The sequence below is a fragment of the Euwallacea fornicatus genome, chromosome 1, assembly GCF_040115645.1.
Source record: "Euwallacea fornicatus isolate EFF26 chromosome 1, ASM4011564v1, whole genome shotgun sequence".
Classification (NCBI taxonomy): Eukaryota; Metazoa; Arthropoda; class Insecta; order Coleoptera; family Curculionidae; genus Euwallacea; species Euwallacea fornicatus.
The window spans coordinates 3,908,946-3,928,674 of NC_089541.1; the positions used below are offsets into that span (position 1 = coordinate 3,908,946).

The 19,729-nt window shown below is 35.2% G+C and overlaps 1 protein-coding gene across 5 annotated transcripts in view; it reads right to left on the minus strand.

The window, feature by feature from the left end:
- Positions 1 to 19,729, minus strand: part of LOC136339960 (uncharacterized) — a 195,100-nt gene that overhangs the window by 141,031 nt on the left and 34,340 nt on the right. For 2 of the 5 annotated variants that reach the window (XR_010732231.1, XM_066283622.1), the window contains exon 1: positions 11,601 to 11,742. The exons of 2 other annotated variants lie outside the window; for them this stretch is intronic. The gene's annotated coding sequence lies outside the window, so the exon portion shown is untranslated. Of the gene's footprint in view, positions 1 to 10,890; positions 10,976 to 11,600; positions 11,743 to 19,729 lie in introns of those variants that run through there. One more of the 5 variants, XM_066283634.1, reaches the window with a different exon arrangement.

Genomic DNA, 19,729 nt, shown 5'->3' on the forward strand with positions numbered 1-19,729 from the left:
CTTCAAATAAAACTTCTTGAAACTAAGAGCCCCTCAGAAGAGTATTTCATTTTTCAGCCAAATGTTTAGAAAACTTTCAGCGTTTCTCTGCAGTCACTTTAAAGCCCTTTGATGAATCGCTGCTTGCAAATTGACATTCCCGTGCTTGTGAGCGATTACACACTCTTATGCAAAGCAGAACGAACACAAGACGGAGTGCCACGTTTGATCGATGTGTATCGCTAAAACTGAGACTGTAGTTAAGATAGAACTGGGTTGCCTTCGGATGGCCGTTCTTACTGTTCAGGTTCCAACAAACACTAATATTGGATAAAGTTTAATACCACCGATAACAATCGGCAGCGGTGGCACAAAGCCGCCAACAAATCCTACTTCGAACGAATGTGATTTCCTACATTCCATAGAAACATTTTCCAATACCCACTGACCATATCTGGAAAGATCCCGAAAGCAAGGATCCTATTTTATAAGAACACCGACAATAACCCCCGTTCTTTTCTGTTTTCAAACATCTACTCCTCTAAGCCGTTCAAAGAAATATTGCCCCTGGGACCGTAAATTGGCGTGTGTTTATTTCGTTAGTCTGATTGGAAGGCAGTTTAAGACGACAATATCAGGCCAATTTGGGATATAGATAGAAAATAAGTCACTCCAGGAGCAGAAAAGCGTGTTTTGGTTTTATTTCTACAGATATTTCTCGTTTCAGGGGCTTTAACTAAGAATGGGGCTAATTGGGTACAATCCCTATAGTGGAGTTTTTGTATTGCTTAAAACCATCTCGACGGATCATATTTTCAACGGGGCAAGTTTCGGTCTTAGCGATACGGGTTCTCTTCTAGAGAAATCCATTAGTTTAATATTCATTGGAGCGAGCCTCTCCTTTTGGAGAAACACTAAATTAGATCCAGCGAGATAAAGGAAGCCTCGACGCAATCAAATATGTCACAATCTCTTCTACGTCTCTTCCAATTAGCTCTTTTATCCCCAAAGCCTTAGTTCCAAATATTTCTAAAGGAATAAAGTAAAAACGGCTTCCTTTCAACGGACTGAATTATTTCCTATCTATGTCCCAAATTGGCCCTCTATTGTCGTCTTAAACTGTCTTCCAATAAGACTAACGAAATAAATACACACCAATTTACGATTCTAAGGGCCATATTTCTTTTAGTGCCCGGAATTGGATCCTGCACTTGGAGATAAAGTTTGAGTTATGTATTAGGCATTGTCTTACAGTCTGAGGATTTCATTTTCCTTCCTTCGTAATAGAAGGTAATTGAAATAGTGCAAAATTTGAGACACTTAAAGGTGTCGCAGAAGTAAACTTTTTATTTCCCCCTATAAATATTCTAATGCGTATTAATTAAAGCGGCGGAACATCAAAGTCTTCTTGGATCGTAAAAACAGGAGCAACTAATTGCCCAAATTTTATTCATAATTATTCTGGATTTTAGAAGGCAAATTTTTCATAATTTATGGTACACGGAGGATTAAAGCACAATTAAGAACGAAAGGCTTTCTGCCGGTAATACGAAATTTACTGAGGTCCTGTAAAAAAATTAATTAAACCTTTACCTTAACCTCTTCAAGCAAGCACGCTTCAGTAAGGGTAATGGTCTATCATAAAGTGCTAATAAATATTACTAATTTCGAGTGATAGGGCAAAAGATTAAATTGATTGTATACTATTGTTCCTTAATACTGATGAGGAATTCTTATTTACCCTACAACTGTGAAAATCTATACTCTACCTCGATTACCGCAATCGTCGTCCAGTGAAAACATTGTCGAACATTAGGTACAAGTCCAGTTAAATATTAGTGCGTTATAAAGTGTTTACATACCCAAGTGCCGTAAAAGGCTTTACTGTTCCAACGGCCACGATTCAATATCGCCCACAAATATTTTTGACCCTGACATGCGTCACTTTATTTTGCGAGCAGTAAAATTGTTTATCGCGCACGTACCGAAGAGTCCTACTTTCCTACATGTCAGAATAGACCAAAAGTCAATTAATTCCACAAAAATAGGAACAAACATTTTTATTTTGTTGAAATAATTGTGAAATTTATTTTCCTAACGCATTTTGGAACAGTGCGCCATTGCGTCATTTGTTGCTGGGGATTGCCTTTGAGAATTGGAGTAATTTATAGCGTTGTAGCTATTAACAGGCATGGTAGATACAGCAGATTTGAGAGTTTCTAACCAGGATTAACCCAAACTTGTCCTGTTAAGACCTGTTTGCGACCCTAGTTAGAGGTGTTAAAACCATAATCAAATTATAGCTTTATACTCGTGTATAATGGCCATCATCCCCTCAAGAGAAATGCGCCACTTATAGAGCTGCTCCAGAGGAGGCATGACCCAAGCAGTTTCTGGAGAAAAATTATAGGAGAAATAACCTGAGAATAGGCCGTGCAAGTCAGTCTCGCACCATGGGTACAAATTAAACTGGGTATCCCGTAGGTATTAATTTCGAGTAAGATCGAAACTGTGACTTCGTCAGGTTGTTTAATCATTAAGGCTTCAACATTTTTTTTATAACTCTTGAAAATTACCGCTAGAAATTATCTGAAGCAATTCTTCTGCTGTCGGATCTATTTGTCTAGCCAGATCTAAACTCTCCTCAACCGTATTATAAGTATTAATAGAACCCTTTTCGGACGTGGCGCCACATAAATTCGAAATACAAATACTAAAGAAATTGTAAATTGAAAAAATATTTAAAAAATACCTAAGACATTCCAAAATTTGGTCAATTTTGAGTAGGAATGCCTCTCAGTTTTTGTCAAAACTCCAAAAAAGAATTCTTTATTTGCATTACTAATGGTTTTTTTACAGACCTATCTGATTTAGAAAATAAGTGTGGAAATGAAAAGCTTCGTCTCTTTATGTAATTTAAACGTATTGATATTTTCATTAATTAGCACAAAGAAGAGGATTATTACTATATTAGCGAACCACTGTGATAGGTCAATAAGCATGGCCCGACTTACCAGATGCAGCCCTATAAACCTACAAACCGTTTTTCTAGTGCGCAAGAGAAAATTTCTTGATCTTTCATTAAACACGTACAGTGCATTAATAACCACTATAGTATTAACCTGATTGCTCTAACGTTCACCCGAGAAATTGAGCCATATTGTCTTTGCTAATTGCCGACTACTCGCCAAGAAGGGACTACTGACTTGAAAATAATAAACCCTTCTTCATAAACACTGGAATTCGGCAGTCTGACTCCATTGCTCAATAACGATTAAGTGTTTAATTATGAAAATTGAAACATTCTGTAGACATAAAAAAAACATTAACTTTCAGATGGAGATTTAAAGCCCGAAAGAGAAAGAAAAGTTACTTTCTCCAGGATTAAAGCGTGAAACTAAATCACATTAAAGTTTGAAATTGAGTCCAATTAGACGACACTGTGTTGGCAAGAAAGTTGACTAAGCTTTGTTATCAGATACCAAACAGGTCAAATCTTGGAACTGATTCACTTTTCAGCTTGGCATCGAAAACGATTATTCAAGAGACTCACCGCCTTTAATTGTTCACAAGTTCAGGTGATATTCCAGAAGTACTCTCTGGATGGTGTTAAACCCTTATAGGTACAACAACCACACAACCGCGGGAGTCACTTTCGTGACCTGAATTGAAAAGATTTGAACGAGCTTGCACTTGAGGGGAACAAATTGATTCTCTTTTGAAACCAATAAAGGGAAAGGGCTCATTGAAACCCGAAAACTGGTGGTTTGTGGGGACTTTTTAAAATGTAAGTTGGACTGATTCTATCAGCTGTTCGCGAAATTTCGACTTTTCTGATAAGTTATTATACATTGAAAAACTACTAAACCTTCAATACCAAAAACTAAAGTTAATGTCCTTTGACCTTAAAAAAAAACTATGTAAGCACAACTGTCTTAGTCATTGATCCTTGATCCATCAATGTCCATCATCCATCATTGACATGGTCGTTGATGTTTCAGTAATTTAGCTACTAATTTTAGAATAAATAAGATATTTCGATACGTTCGTGACCCCAATTCCCTTTTTAGTGGAATTACTCGGATGCGGGGGCGCGGTCGAAAGCGATTCAAGTCGATATTCGTGGAAACAGAACCCTTCCCTGGTACTGCGACACAGTTTTTCTAAGTTTGGTCGTCTCCATTTGCGGATGTTACTGTTCGTGATAAAATGCGATTAAAAAAAACCCATTCTCATCCTCTCAACTTAACTGCTAAGTTCAAAACTCTTCAATTTGCAAGCAGCTCTGAGGAGCTATTACAACTTTATGCCTCATTGCAACTTTGCGCTTAATGAACTCCGCCACCCACCAACACCGGGTCATTCCTACTAATTTTCGTCAGTTCGATTCATCTCGAGTCGATAAAACTCAGCCAGGGATCGACGATCTTAAAAACAGGTATGTTGGGTCTGTAGGAAAAAATCCTCCCAGCGCCATCTGCCGTGTTCTTTTTGCCGACCATCAACCTAATCTACGAGTGTCAGCACCAGGATTTAATGCACAGGGTCGATCTATAGTCAAAACTAATGAAGATGAATGCAAATCATCGTAGGAGACCTCTGAGGAGATTAAGGCCTATTAAGACTTCATGCATCATTTGGTCGCGATGCAGCAAAAACGACAAACAGATGGCGCTGGCAAGATATTTTCTCGCAGCCCTACTATACTAACGGGCAATATTGACAAATAACTTAACATTTGATAACATGTTGGCAACTGACTAGAAATCAATCGAATGACGAAATTTCGTAGGATTGAAACCGGTATTTAGAGCATTCGAGTTTATCTTGAGCACTCCAAATACCTCTAGTGCAGAGTTGCAATGAGGTCGCAAATAGACCTTAATGTGTTCCGTAAGCAGATTTAGAAAAGATAAACATAACTTTGATATTCTGTAGAACTAAAATTGTCAACTTCTCTGTAGGTGACTGTTAATTCCTACAGAATTGTTGTTCGAATGTCCCAAAAGGTTTTGCGGAAATTAATAAGTTTTCATTTTTCAACCAAAATTTTAACACTGTATTTCTGTTAGTAATGAAATTGCAAATAGGTGTTCAAGGAAACAAATGCTCAAATTGACGAGCGTGTTATTTGACTGTTGGAAGAGTTCGACCACAATGGCATCACCCTGTATAACGAAATCAACCTCATATATCAGTATTCGTTTTCAACGTTTCAAATAACCGTCTAGTTTTCTCTGTTTGTCACCGCTTAATGACCAAAAATTAATTTTTGTCCCTGACATCTGGAAGTGTATAGGAGACATCAGCAGGCATAAATAACCAGTAAGTTATGTTAAGAGGCTTTAAAGTGGGTCCACAGAATTTTTTTCGACAAAGAATATCGACATGAAAGAAGGGGCGAGATATTAGTCTCCATCCGGATGAGATAGTAAATTTTAGTCCGAGTTTAGGATTTGCTTGTCATGTCAAGAACTTTGAGAATTATTATGTCGTTTCCAGCTCTCAATCAACTCAGCCTTTCTTACTCAAATTTCCGGCAATTTTTCCCAATCAGCCGACAACAAAAGCTCATCGCTGTCCATATTTCCTGATTAGGACAAATTTTCCTTTCAGCCAATAAATATTCGTTATCTCAAAAGCCTTTGGCCTATCTCTGCTCCATTCCCAAATGCTTCTAATTAGCAGGAAATTGGTAACAAATCTAGATCGGTTGTAACACGGCCCTTAATTCTAAACGTGACTGACTAGCAAACCTTTACACAGGTTAAGTAAACAAGGTTTTAATTAAAAAAATTCTTTCATAGTTCCCGACAGGAAACCGAAAAAAGCCGTTCGTTCTATCCGATTTGGGGGATGTTTGACCAGGCGAAGTCGGTACTCCAAATTTGTGTTCTGTGACAAAATCTAATACCCGTTTTGAGTAACTAATTTCTGTTCGCAAAGAAAAGTCTCGCTTATACAACGAGTTTTAAAAGTTTCTGTATTCGCGACACTTTTTAAATGCGCCACTTCAAAACTAATTCATATTCCACAAGCAAACACAATAAAAACAAGCCAGCTTAAAAGTTATCTCGCGGGGAAAGCCACTTTGGATTTTTATGCTAAAACCTGCAGGCGAACTTGTGTGCCGCAAACTCATTTCAAACATTAAAAATTTATAAAATAATACATTCTTTCGTATTTCCTGTTCAACGCAGGGCTTCAAAGTTCCCACTTTCAGCGATATTTCTCTTGTGGAGGAAATACCAAAGAAATTGGATTTCTTTTTAGGTTGGATACGTTTTCGGATGAGGTACTTTGCGGTATTGCTTCATCATCATCAAATTTTATATCGAATTGGAACACACTACATATTTAATACTCGGCCCAGGCTTCAACTTTTTTCATTTCCTGAAGACAAAGGTGTCACTCACTGAATCTGTTCTTTCTGTTATTTTCAACTTTGCCTGCGAAGTTGTTTCCTATAATCGGATTTTACATCGACTTTCCACATCAAACAAACTTATGTAATTAGAAGCATATTGGAAGCAGTAACCTCTATCAATATAATTGACTAAAACGGAGCTTTGAGAAAGGACACGAGTGGGTCTCTGGAAGCCATTAATTAGCCTTCCTAATTAAAATTTTTGACTAGTTTTTCGGCCAAGGTTTCGCCTCAAATCTTCCTGTACGTTTCCTCTGTATTTGTAACACTTTGATGATGAAGTAGATGGAAAAGAGGAAAAGCTCCTACCCATTTAAATCCCCAGATTTATGTCTACCCATGTCTCCATATGCATCCAAGACTAAGAGGTAACATTTTCCAGCCCACAGCACTCTTTTTCGGTCCTGCCTGAATATTTTCGTTAAGCTTTATATTTCTTCGAAACAGACATCTGAGCGCTCAAGTAGAAAGCAAATCTTATTAGATCTAAAGCTGACGCTAACATGACGGCTACGATAACACATTTTAGTCGAAAAATATGATTTTCCAAGTCGTAGTTTAATAGCCAGTTTCGAGTTTACGAGCTGGAGTTGCAGTGCCCTTTTGGGAACAAACCTCGCTGCCTCAACTTTATTTTTAACTCGGTTAGCGACTTGAAAAATGTACTTTATTAAAGTTTTGTCGCTTATTAATTAAACCAGAGAGACTCGACTTGAACTCTACGAAGTTTCCTGTAACTGAAGTATATAGAATTAAGAAGGGCCCTAAATTGTTTCCTCGATGAAATTGATTAGTTGCCAATTTCCTTGTGATTAATAGGCTGCCGCTAATTTAAGGGAATTCAGAGTCTTATCAGAATTTCGCCAGTTGGAAGTGACTGGAAAAATAATTCACGTGTTGATGGGGCTGCAAATTATCTCCATATTTTATAATGGAAAACTTTGTTTGCTAGGTTCATTAAATTTTGCGAGAGGAAGGTAAGTCACGAAGATTCTCTTGAAAAAGTAGCACATACTAATTTGACAATATGAGCAGCCAAAATCCTAGAAAGCCTCCATTTGTGCAAGTAGCGATTTTCCTAATTTGTTGGGTACAACAAGAATATACACTATCGCTTATATACAGAGCAACTTTTTAAATTCGATATTTTTTATACCAACATGAATTTGATTAAATCTATTATATTCATTGTTAATTAAAATTAAAAATAAACATATCAATGCTAAGGTTTATTTGTGAAATGTTTTTAAATTGTAACTAAAAAAAATATTATAAGAGATGTGGTTCAAAAGTAGAGCAACTAAAATATTTCCAATGTTTTCCCCTGAGAATTAAATCTTATTCGTATCGATTAGCATACCCTTTATTTTTTATTACTTCCAAACTTCTGTCGTTCATACACTTCAACAATTTTTCAATATAATCTTCAGATATTGAATTCCAAGTATTTTAAACTTTTTGAACAAATCCACTGTATTTGTTATTCTTTTGTGATAAATATTTCTCTCAATTTCATCCCAAAGGTTGTCTATAAGGTTCAGAACGACGTCGTACGCCAGCAAGACCATTACATCAACATTATGTACGGTTAACCACTCTTTAATTAATTTGATGGTATGCTTCGGGTCATTGTGTTGGAACGTCAACCGAAGGCTCATATTTTCTTCTGCCTAGGAAACCATGTCATTTTCTAGAATATTGCTATATACATATCGATCCATAATAGTATAAATTTTTATAAATGGACCCATGGCAAACCCTTCGAAGCATCTCCAAACTGTAATACCTCCACTTCCATGTGTAACTGTCGATTTAGTATATTTCAAATTAAACCGTTTATTAATTGTTCTTTTTACCCAATGTATTCCGCCTGATTTGAACAACTTAAATCGAAACTTTCATGTGAGAAACGGACAGTTTTCATATGACTATTCCACATGCTCTTTCACAAAACACAATATATCTTATTTATTTTTCTTTGAAATGAAAGATCTTGTTGCTGAATTTCTCTCATATAAACCAGTGCTTCTTAATTTTCGTTTTATGATACTCACTGATCCTAAAATACAAAACTATTGTATGCGACTTACCCTCTTGAATGGATCTTGGATGGATATTTTAATTCTTCTGTACATTACTTTATCAGTTTATCGTTTTCGGTTACACTTCGGAAGTTTATCTAAGGACCCTCTATTTTTAAAGTCAGCAATCCCCCTTGATATTACTGATTTATTCAAATTTAAATCTTTTGTAATTTTACACAGCTTTTCACGACTTTAAAGTGTTTATAAAATTCTTCTTTTTAACTGATGTGATAAATGAAGAGCTCTTTGCACCTTAAAATAATGTCAGTCAATACTGCGAGTAACAAACTCCATATCATACAATAATATAAATAAAGAAATTGGTTGTTCTACATATGAACCTTGAGAAAAAGGAAATAGTCTGAAAAAATGCATTAACAAAACGTATTAAAAATGTATTTCTACCTTTGCAATATTTAGACAAACAAGAAATATATTTTATCAATTCTGAAAAAATATATTTTGGAAACATGCGTATTTAAAATGTTTAATTAATTCCTCTACATGTAAGCTATAGTATAGATATTTATGTCGACTCGAAATGTAATGCAGAACATAACCACTAATTAACATACGGGTGTCTCATTTAAGAAATCTCAGCTGGTGATATTTGGTAATTTTCTTAAAGATGGGGATACCTGCGAAAAAACTAAGTACGTCACTGGATTCTGCATAAAAATGTGTACGATTCGATTCCGTTTTCACCTGGTCGATAATTTATAAAATAACTGAATTACCATAAATGTCTAAAAATGCACAATTTTAAATTTCGCCGCGTATTTCAAAAACAAAGAAGACCGTGATGAATCTGTTTGAGACATCGTTTGTTTGACAAAAAACTGACACTGGTTTACGAAAACCCTAACCCTCGAACTGCAATAATAACGGGGATACCTTGCAAAAGTGTTGAAAACTGAACATCCCGTATATACTCTAGCTCTCTCTGCATACTCGTGTTAATCGAGAAAAATCGGAAATTTTAATTAAAAAAATTTGCAACTTTTCAGTACATAGTATTAGAAAAGTTCTCAGTCTCTAATAGCCACTTTTCTGAACATGCGCCATCCAAGAACAATATTTTTAATCCAGGCAAAATGAAAATTTGAACTGGCAAAAATCTGGAGCATTTCACGCCCTATTCAAAGGGATGTGTGTACTCCAGACAAAATGATAATTTCAACAAAAATTTTTTTGACTACTTCACACCTGATTCAAGAACTATTACAGAAATTTGTGATTTCTATAAACTTAATTTTTAAGAATATCAACTGATACTGCTCTGGTACTGATTATGTGAAGTAAGACTATAGTTTTAAGTAGTACAACATCCCGGCAAATTGAAAATTTATCAACTAACAAAAAGGGGTTTCGACACCGAGTCTGTTGCATGAGATGTAGGTCTTAAGTATCGGTAAAAATTGAATAATTGGCAAACTGAACGGGCGAAGCTGTAGAACATATCAAACTAGATACACAAAGTATTTTCAAATTTCTTAATATCTGTTTCCCAATTTTTCATAATATTACAGATCAAAGAGAAATGCCTCAGGGCTGAAAATGTCACATAAGCTATTAGCTTTAGGTACCTATAAATTCAGGCAAATAAGAAATTCATATAGACAAATCTTGGATCATTTCAGACAGAGCTCACAAAATATTACAGAAGTTCGGTAGTTGTAAAACGCCAATTTTTCAGAATATTCTTCTCCAAAAAGATGTTTTCCCACCGCGATTTTATTGTACGATGTTGATGTTGAATTTCAGAGTCTGATAAATTGATGAAAATTCTTACACAAGCCTCACAAAGTGCTACAGAAATTCTCAATTTCTAATTACTGAAGAGATTCACGGATTATATTCAATTCAAAAGCCATATTCCACTCATTATATTGTATGAGACGATCTAAAATTCCCTCTAGATCAAGAAAGGTGGAAATTTGAATAGTCAAAAATTTTGAACATGTAGGAAAAGGGGGCAAAACCGCTAACCATAGATTCTTTGAACATAAAGAAGTCTGAGGGCAATAAATTGGATTCCTGTTTCTCAAAGCTTTAGGCTACCCAATATATACAATTATATATTACAGGATGTTAAAGTTCAGTTTTAATTTTCTTTTTTCCTCCTCGTTCTTACAGTATTTGAAATACAAAGTTAAAATTTGGAAGATGTAAGTCATAGCAGTGCACATAGATAGACTTCTTAATTGTCTATCTATTGATAAGAAAATCGTCATTTCGAAAGTTTTGAAATTTATTGTTAACACCAATCCGAGCATTGGAATCTACCGAATTTCTAATAATCGTTATTTGACGAACTATTTACCAAACTATCCCTATTGTAATTGCCAAATTGGCGAGTTCTCAATATACACATACATTTATATGGCAATATTCACTTACACCGGTTTATGTGATTCTGCAATATTCAGCACATTCTACCGGCTTCAGGCGGGAATATCGAATAGTACCGCGAGCAACGCGTCGACACTAGTTGGCATTTGCCGAATACCGAATGTTCGCTATTCGAAATTCAAAGAGCCTTCCATACGTACGGATCTACCTAGCTCTAAACGAAACTACTACAAGAGATCTTGGTCAACTCAAGGACAATTGATAATTTGCTTGATTGATGAATATCAGACATGGTGGTCACCTAAGGAAAATAACATTTTTGGAACTCCACAAAAGATTAAGTCATAAAATCGGATCAGAATGGACCAAAAATGGACAAAAAAAAAGAACCCATTATCGAGTAAATTATGACTATATTATTATTAAACGAAAGAAATAGTTCTAGTTACATTGTGACGTAGAGAGAGTAAATAAATTTGGGGTTTAGTTCCGATCCTACTCCATTCACGGAACGCCATAAGGATTACATCCAACACAAAAGGAAAAAACCATAATTACATAATAGAAATGAAATAATTGAATAAAATATGGGAAGAAAGAGGCCCTCAAATATTTTTAGTGAAAATGGAAATCCCTTCTTACGGCTCAATGTGTATGATATGTTATGAAGCACTACTTTAACCTAATATAATCCTCTACTTGAACTAAATGCCACTTTCAGTACTTGCCCATGCCCCTCCCAACCTTCCAGTACACACCTCTCAAACTATACTCAATCTCCACACTCCTCATAAACTCACTCACTCACTCACGTCCGCACTCAAAACTTTGGACTTTTCGAACCGGCCCGGTAAGAAATCGGCGCGTAACTGATGAGGAACGCAAAATCCGACGTCTGGATTCTGGCATCCGAAAGAGGAAACTAAGAGGAACACTCTATCCAGGCAGAGGCAGCAGCGTCGCGAGCTCATTGCTTTCCAGAATCGCGCAAGGGATGCATTTTGCAGTTTGTTGTATTTTGTTTTGTGCTTTTGCGAAGAACTGCATCAGCCCAGAATCTCAATGGCAATCGAATGTTTTGATTTCGAGAATTCACTCTTCGGAATTTATTCCGGTTTGATTTTCTCTTAGATAATCGTTTTAAGGGAGATTTTGGCCGGATAGGAGGAGAATTGGATAGATTCAAAAATTACATAATACTAAAGGGAAAATCTTGACATTTTTATAGGATGTTTGTTGTACACCAAAGAACTTATGTTTGAATAGAAAATCGTGGTCCAGCGCTGAGTACGCGTTATAATTTTACTCACATCTCGGGAGAACTTGTAAAAGAGAATTAGGAAAATGCGCCCAATCTCTTAGTTAAGTCACCGGTTTTAAATGAGCAGTTTTTGCGACTTTTGACTGAGAAAAATCTTAATTGAACTCTACCTTGACTTAATATTCGGAGGATATTATCCTGAATTCTTGATAATGAAAAGATCGTAAAAGGGACAAGAAATCCCCCATTTTTTTAGTAAATTAGAAAGACTTTAAAGGGAAAATTTTTGGTATTTGATGTGTAGAGAAAACCTAATTAGATAGAGAATATTCTCTTTAATTTGACTCTAATCTAATAAACAAAGGCCCCGACATGGAAACCGATGCTAATACAGTATAAAATTCACAAATTTCTACTGAATACAATTTAATCTCGGTAGCAATCAGAAAAACCTGGAACTACTTCCTATGTTCTTCATTACATAGTGACGACGTAATTCTTCCTAAAGAATCTTCTTCCAATTAAGGATTCAGCTGAAGGGAGTGAGAGATCCGAGGAAACAAGAAAATTCGTAGTTCCCATAGATGATAATCTAATGGAAAAAAAATTGGTAAACGTGCAAGCATACGCATGTTTCTGTTGTTTGAAATGACTGGACTGGGAAATATCTCAGACAAATATTCAGCAACTTTCCTAACGTCATGTGGCGCAAAACCATCTTGTTGGAATCAAAGGTTATCAAAGCAGTTGAAACAAATGTCGTTGTGGATGTGATCCGTAAGGTGGTCCTCAAAAAGTGCAAACACCCATCTGCGGCCAAAATGGCTCTGTAAATGTATGGATCAACGATCGTATCACCAAATAAACTAACCCATGCATTTAGCCCGAAACGTGCCTGTAATCGATGTTCTTGGTCTTCGTGTGGATTTTCAGTGAACCGGACATGTTCATTGTGACAATTGAATATGTGGGAGTTAGTAAACTTGCATCCATTCGTAAATACTATGTTAGGCAGAAAATGGGAATTTTGCTCTAATAGTGCCCTAAAATATGGCTAAAAGACTCTACCCTCCGTGCAGTATCTCTTGGATCCAAGACTTGAGTAATATAAAGCTCAAACGGGCGATATCGATATTTTTCAAGATACTCAAAACTACTTCGTGAGATTTGTTAATTTTTTCTTTTATAACCCTCGGCGATATAAAAAGATTATGTTGGATCTAATGGAGAATTCAAAATAATTGTTGTTTATTATTTATCAGGAGGTGTTAACATGTTACTTGGGGCCCGTAAAATTTCCATCTCTTTTCCATTTGGTCTATGAACACTTCTTTTTGGTTTAGAGAAATCACCGGACTCGGCTAAATTTCTATGACGGAATAAAAAATAATTTTGAACTGGCTATTATCTATGTCAATATCGCTGTATGTATGTTACCGAGAATCTCATAATCAGTTCCAGAAACGGATACCTTATGTACAAAAAGTTCCAGATCAAAAATCTCCCTGCTACAAACTTCATCGTTCAATGAATTTTCGGTGAGTCAAATCACGATGTAATCCAAAGTCTTTGTTTTAAAACGTATCTTCAACAACAAAATTAATCGGCAAATTGTTGTTCTCAAGAAAAAAATAAAAAATGTTCCGATTATGTAAGAAATTGTTAGGAATGAACTTCTTGACATTAAACTCGCAGTGAACTATTATTAAATTTGTATTGAATCTTACAAAATGTAGTTGCCCGTCCCCAAGCCAGAACTCTTCTAAAATTCAATCAATTTGCGCCTCAATTCTTTACCGTCCTTGAAATAAACATTGACTTATTCTTCATGAACCCAGACTGAATTAATCATACTTCTCGTCAGTGCATTCAGGTCACTTATCCTGTACACAAATTTCAGCTTCCTCCATTGTGGTTTCCTTTTTTTAATATCAGTTTCATTTAATAGAGAGACGCTTCTACGTGTCATTTCATCAAGACGAGTCGGTAGCAGCTTGACGTCATCGCTGACCAGACCGTGGTCGAAAATTTGACTATTGCCCTGAAGTCGCCCAATCGTTCCATTAGAACAATCAGTCACTTCATCGAATTCTCTTTGGGTCGACATTCAGGTGAGTAAAAAACCTAAAGCCTTTCTTTTTTTTTTAATTATAATTTTCTCAATTTTTACGTGGTAAAAAACTTAATTAAATATCGAATATTTCTTCTAAAGGACTTTGGGAATTTGGTGAAAAATTATTCCGGACATTTTAGATCGGGAAAAACCAAATGAAATTTAAGGAATTTTCTAAAATTTTTAAGTGAATTACTGAAATGAACTGCCATAAAACGCAGAATTTTCTGTATTTTTTATGTCCGACTTATTCGAGTAAAACAAATAAAGGCAGGGAAAAAATTGTCCCCAATTTTTAAAGAAAGCAGAAACCAAATTAAGGTAAAGAGATGAATAAACTGGCTTAAGAGGCGAGTTTTCTGCAATTTACAGTAACTAGGAAAAATTTTAATTAACTGAGGAAGAAATCGTCATGGATTTTTGAGTACCGAAAAAACTAACTTCAAAAACCTAATGAAGATGAGCATTTAACAGAGAAAATTAAATATTATTTTTTCACACTTTTGAGACAACTACAGCTATAAAATATAACAAAACCTCAACTCCAGATTTCGAATTCCTCCTCAGGCCCTGCAATTGTCGGAATTTATCTCCAAAATAACGAGAAAATCATCTCCGCTCTTTGCAAATGACATTTGAGAGACGTCAAAGTGCAAAATGGTCTTCACGCTCTTAAAAAGTAAAAAATAATGATTAAGCCACTATCAATATTTGTTTTCAAACACGCAAAAATTTAAATTACCCGGCGACATTTTGGGCGATTTCAGCCTGTAATTTTTCACATGCCACATACTTTCAGATTCATTCGAGTTTCACAAAGTTACGTCTGTCCTTTGTAATTAAATCTTCTTCAGACAAGAGTTTAATTAAACTGAGGAGGAAAATCCTGCCGGAAAATGGAAGTTTTTAAAGCACTTTGGCCGGAAATGATGAAATAGTTTTAAAAATTAAATTCTGAAGATGAAGATTTACTGCCAGCTATTTGTTATTTCACCAAAGCGGCCGCTCTAGGCCAAGAGAAGCTGTTAATTTCACACAGAAACTGATTACAACGTTCTTTCTTAGTGGTAATTTTTTTTTGTGTAAAAGGACCTTCTAATTGAAATCCAATTGCTAATTCGCATTTGCCACAATAGCTTCGTAAAAGGTTCAGCCGTAACGAGTTATTCGCACACAGTTAAAAACTGCGACTATCATTTTCCGTTTAATTGCAATTTGGATTTTGGACCATTATTGCTAGGTAGGTACGCTAAAAATGTTGAAAAGTCGATTTTTTTGCGATTTTGCAATTTAGCGAGCGAGTAATAAGGTCAGATGTAAATATCAATACCAATTTTCAAAGCGGTATCGCGTTTAGTCGGTGAGCTCTGGCAAATTTTTGGAAACTCTGTATCTCAAAGAAAAAAACCTTTTTAGCATCAATTGTTCACTCTTAGTACAATAAGCTTTTATAGAAATCAAAAGAACTAAATCGGATCTCTGATAAACAAAAAGGTGAACGAAAATGGGGCACTGAATAAAGCCTGCATTTTATCATTTAGATTGGAATTAAACTTTTTCTAATTTCTTTTAAACACTCCTTTGAGACTGTTTTATAAGACTTTAATTAAAGAGCTTTAAAGAGCGGGACTTAGTAATGACGATTGCCAGTTTCTTCTTTACTTACGTAAAAGTCGATTAGGACTATTGACTGGGGATTTTTTTGCGTTTAAAGTATATGTGGCTTGTGGATACTTGAGGAAAGGAAAACTAAACTGTATTTGACGTTTTCGATTCCATTCAGCTGCAGTAATACCAGTTTAGAGTGCCAGGCAAGGAAGATCTGCAAAGGCAAGTCAAGTAAATGATGATAAGAATTAAATTTGTTATTATTTCACATTTCAAGTCATAAGTGCGCTACAATCAAAAAGCTTTCATTTGATCAAGAGCACGAGTACGAAACGTTATTCACAGAACGGTAGGGCAGGTTAGATATCTGAAAATGCAAAAAGAAAAACATAGAAAAATGATCCCGTAAACGCTTTGTTATTGAAATAGAACGTCTTAATGTTTTTCGCAAACCGATTTTCGATCTATTCACAGAATGTTTCAATCAACTCTATAAAGTGATTTGGTAATAGTCAAATTATAGAGCTTTCACGTGCTAATAAAGTTCCCAAAGGTCGTTACAACATTATCTATTAAATTGAATCTGGTTTTGGACCTATGTTTAAAATATTTAACAACCTATTCACTGACTGTTATCAAAATAAATCCTTAGTTTTGAGCCATTTAAAGTGATTTTTGTACTAGACAAAAGATAAAATATTTACGTACAATGCATAGCAGCATTTGAAACTTTAATCTGCACAATATTTTTTGTCCGTGGGTGTGTCTTGATAAGAAACTACGAGTATCAATTTGATCTTGTGCAATTTGAAGATTTAAAATTCTAACTTTCAAAGGTAATAGCCTTACTCGCTCTAACTTTACGCTACAGCTTAGTGCAACCTCTGCAATAAAGCCTTGCAGCGCTATTGTTCCCTAACTGTTCCCAATAGATGAGTAATGAAACATTTGTAGACGTATGTTTACCGTATTCCTTGTTGTGTGGAATATTGTTTAATCTATTTCAGAATAATTTTTCTACAGATGTTTCAATTCTGATAGCATTTTCGATTGTTCCCATCTGGTTTTCCAATCACCATTAGTTAGCCTCGATGACCTCATAGTAACGGAGACTATTGCTGAAAAAATAATATTATTTTAAGATGACCGAATTCTTGTGTTATTGTAACCAAATATAGCACTCAAGTTTTGAAAAATTTTAAACCAGATGCATTGATCCAATCAAATGTAATGATCCAACTTAAAAAAACTTCTTGATTTTCTAAAAAACATTAGTAATTTTGGGAAACCGACAACTATGGCTTAAAGGACAACAAATACGTATACAGAAAAACGCACGTATTGGAATACCTTGAGAAACTGCTCTTCTTGTAAATGGCAAAACCACTGAGAAAGCGGGAGAAAGACTTTCGACATTTACGAACAATACAACGATATGGCTATGGTATTGAGATATCTCGATATGTTTTTGATTCTTTTCTTTTCTTTGCAACTTATGAATGATTATTTATGCATATATGTAAGTGTTTTCGTTACAGAGGCAAGAAGGCTGAAACCTCGACAGCCTTTTTCTCTGAAAATAGTCATTTTATAGAAAACATTAATATTCAGAGGGATGAAGGATACGAGTTTTTGAACACGTAATATATTCCTGTGGCTCTAAAGCTTGAGTGGATCAGCAAAAAGTTGCTGAAGTCACACATTTCGTTCTGGTTTGGAACAGTTTATCAAGAAGCAATCAAAAAATACTTATTTTTTTGTCCTATTATGACTAAAGGCTATTCGGTAAAGGAAAATGTGCATGGTTGTATTAAGTTTTACTAAGTTTTATTAACTGGGTTTTTCCGCGTCTCACATTTCTCATATAAAAAGAGCCTAGTTGCAGTCGTAAAGTGGGAACCTACACAGCAATTCCCTTTAGAAGCATAGCTTCGAAACTCCATTCAAAATACCTCTATCTCTAATAATGATACCGCTATGAGAAACACCTCATAAGATTCTGGATTTTATTTGTGAACTCATTAATTTTTGTCGAAACAGCTAAGGGATAACATAAATTAAAAAGCTTTTTTATACTAAACGTGTAAACTTCCCATATTCCCAGACTCCCAGACGTGTCCATATAAAGGACACTTTTCGCATTTCGAAACTTGAAGAGAAGCACCTTTAGGGACTTAGCAGCCGCGTTGACTTTGTCAACTTTTAACGCCACATGGCAAAATCTAAATTATTTGAGCATACCTTATTCATGTTATTGCATGGAAAGCGGTGAACTTTTCAACTGGGAAAAGGACGAATATATTTGCAATTTGCACCGTGTCATGAATTCATATCGTGCATGCCTCGAACTATTTGCCAACATTGAATTTCCCGTATACCGTGAAATATGCTACGCTATCAGCTTATAGGTGTCTATACGATTTGTGATTTGTGTGTTGCGGGGATTTTTTGTAAACAGTTTCATCGGGACACTAAATCTGTCACGTGCTTTTTTTGAATAAGCATAAATTTAAATGTAAATTCGACCGCTGGAAATATAAAATAAACTCATCGTCGGGTCATCATATGCTAGATGTGGTTGTTTAGTTTACAGGCAGAATTAAACTGCAGCAGTTTAGTGTGCCAAACACGATGAATATTTATAACATCGATGCGCTACTGCTGGTTAATTAAAAGTTAAACGATTCTATTCGAGGGAGAGTCATTTATATTCTATGTGCTAACTTGAAAAAAAGGCAAGCAGGAGCTTGCAGGAACATTGAATATGTTTTAAATTATCTGTGATAAAAATAGCTTGAAATTGTACAATGCACCTGAATACACGTGATAAATTGGACAAAATATTCTAATTTAAAACACGTTTCCAAGAATATATTTAAGCACAATTGCAAAATTCTGTTTAGACCGAAGACTAGTCCCTTAAGTAAATATACGCAAATCGTCTATACTGTCAGCAAATAAACCAAATTGCTACTCATTTAGAATTCCTTCCATCGAGTAATAAACTGAAAGGGATATCGGAAAGCGTTTCCTAATATTTACTTAGTTCGAAATACTTTATTTGCGACGAAATTTCCAGTTTCTGGCAAAATCGCATGGATACTGCAGACCTCGCCTTAATATATTAAGCCTCCGTTACGAACATAAATAGGTCTTTACCTAGTTTAATGACGTAGATATTTACCTACCTTGTCGTTTAACGTATACATCTCGGAAATATGTAATTAAATTCTCTACTACTCCAGAAAACTCAAGATTAATTGAACTTAGCCATTTTGTGCTGGTTAAACTTTACTTGCGTCCGTTTGTGTTCCAAATTTAAATTATTTTTAAACTCATCCATTTTTTATTTTTAGCCTGTGATGCTTCATTCTCTATTTCGTGCCTAATGCACAAATAGCTAGCAACAACTGACCGGAATAATACATCTTTCTCCCATTTTTCATCCATCAAACCCTAATATTACCGAGCTCTTGTAACATAGTCTTTCAAAAAGTCGTTAAAATTATGGCACTCAGCTTTGCTAGTGTGATAATGTCGTATATTAAAACTCTCATTATTTTTAGGTTACATGGCTTTCACGACTTTTTAGTTTAGGGGGTATAAATTACTAGCCCTGGTTATATTGTGTGCATTTTCAGTGGTTAATTTACATACAGCATCATTTTTCACCCCAAAAAAATTATGTGTGGCTTTTAAGGGGTTATTTCAGAGTATCATTGTACAACACATGGAGAATCTGTACGGCATGTTTCCTAAAACGAAAGTCCCCAGTACTCAAATGAAATTCATCGTTTACTACTGTTTAACAATTTTGATAAAAGATGTTGTTAGGACCTGAGCAATCGACAAATTCGTCGATACTGGTTCATTGTGTATAATTAAATTGTATATGTTTCGTTTTA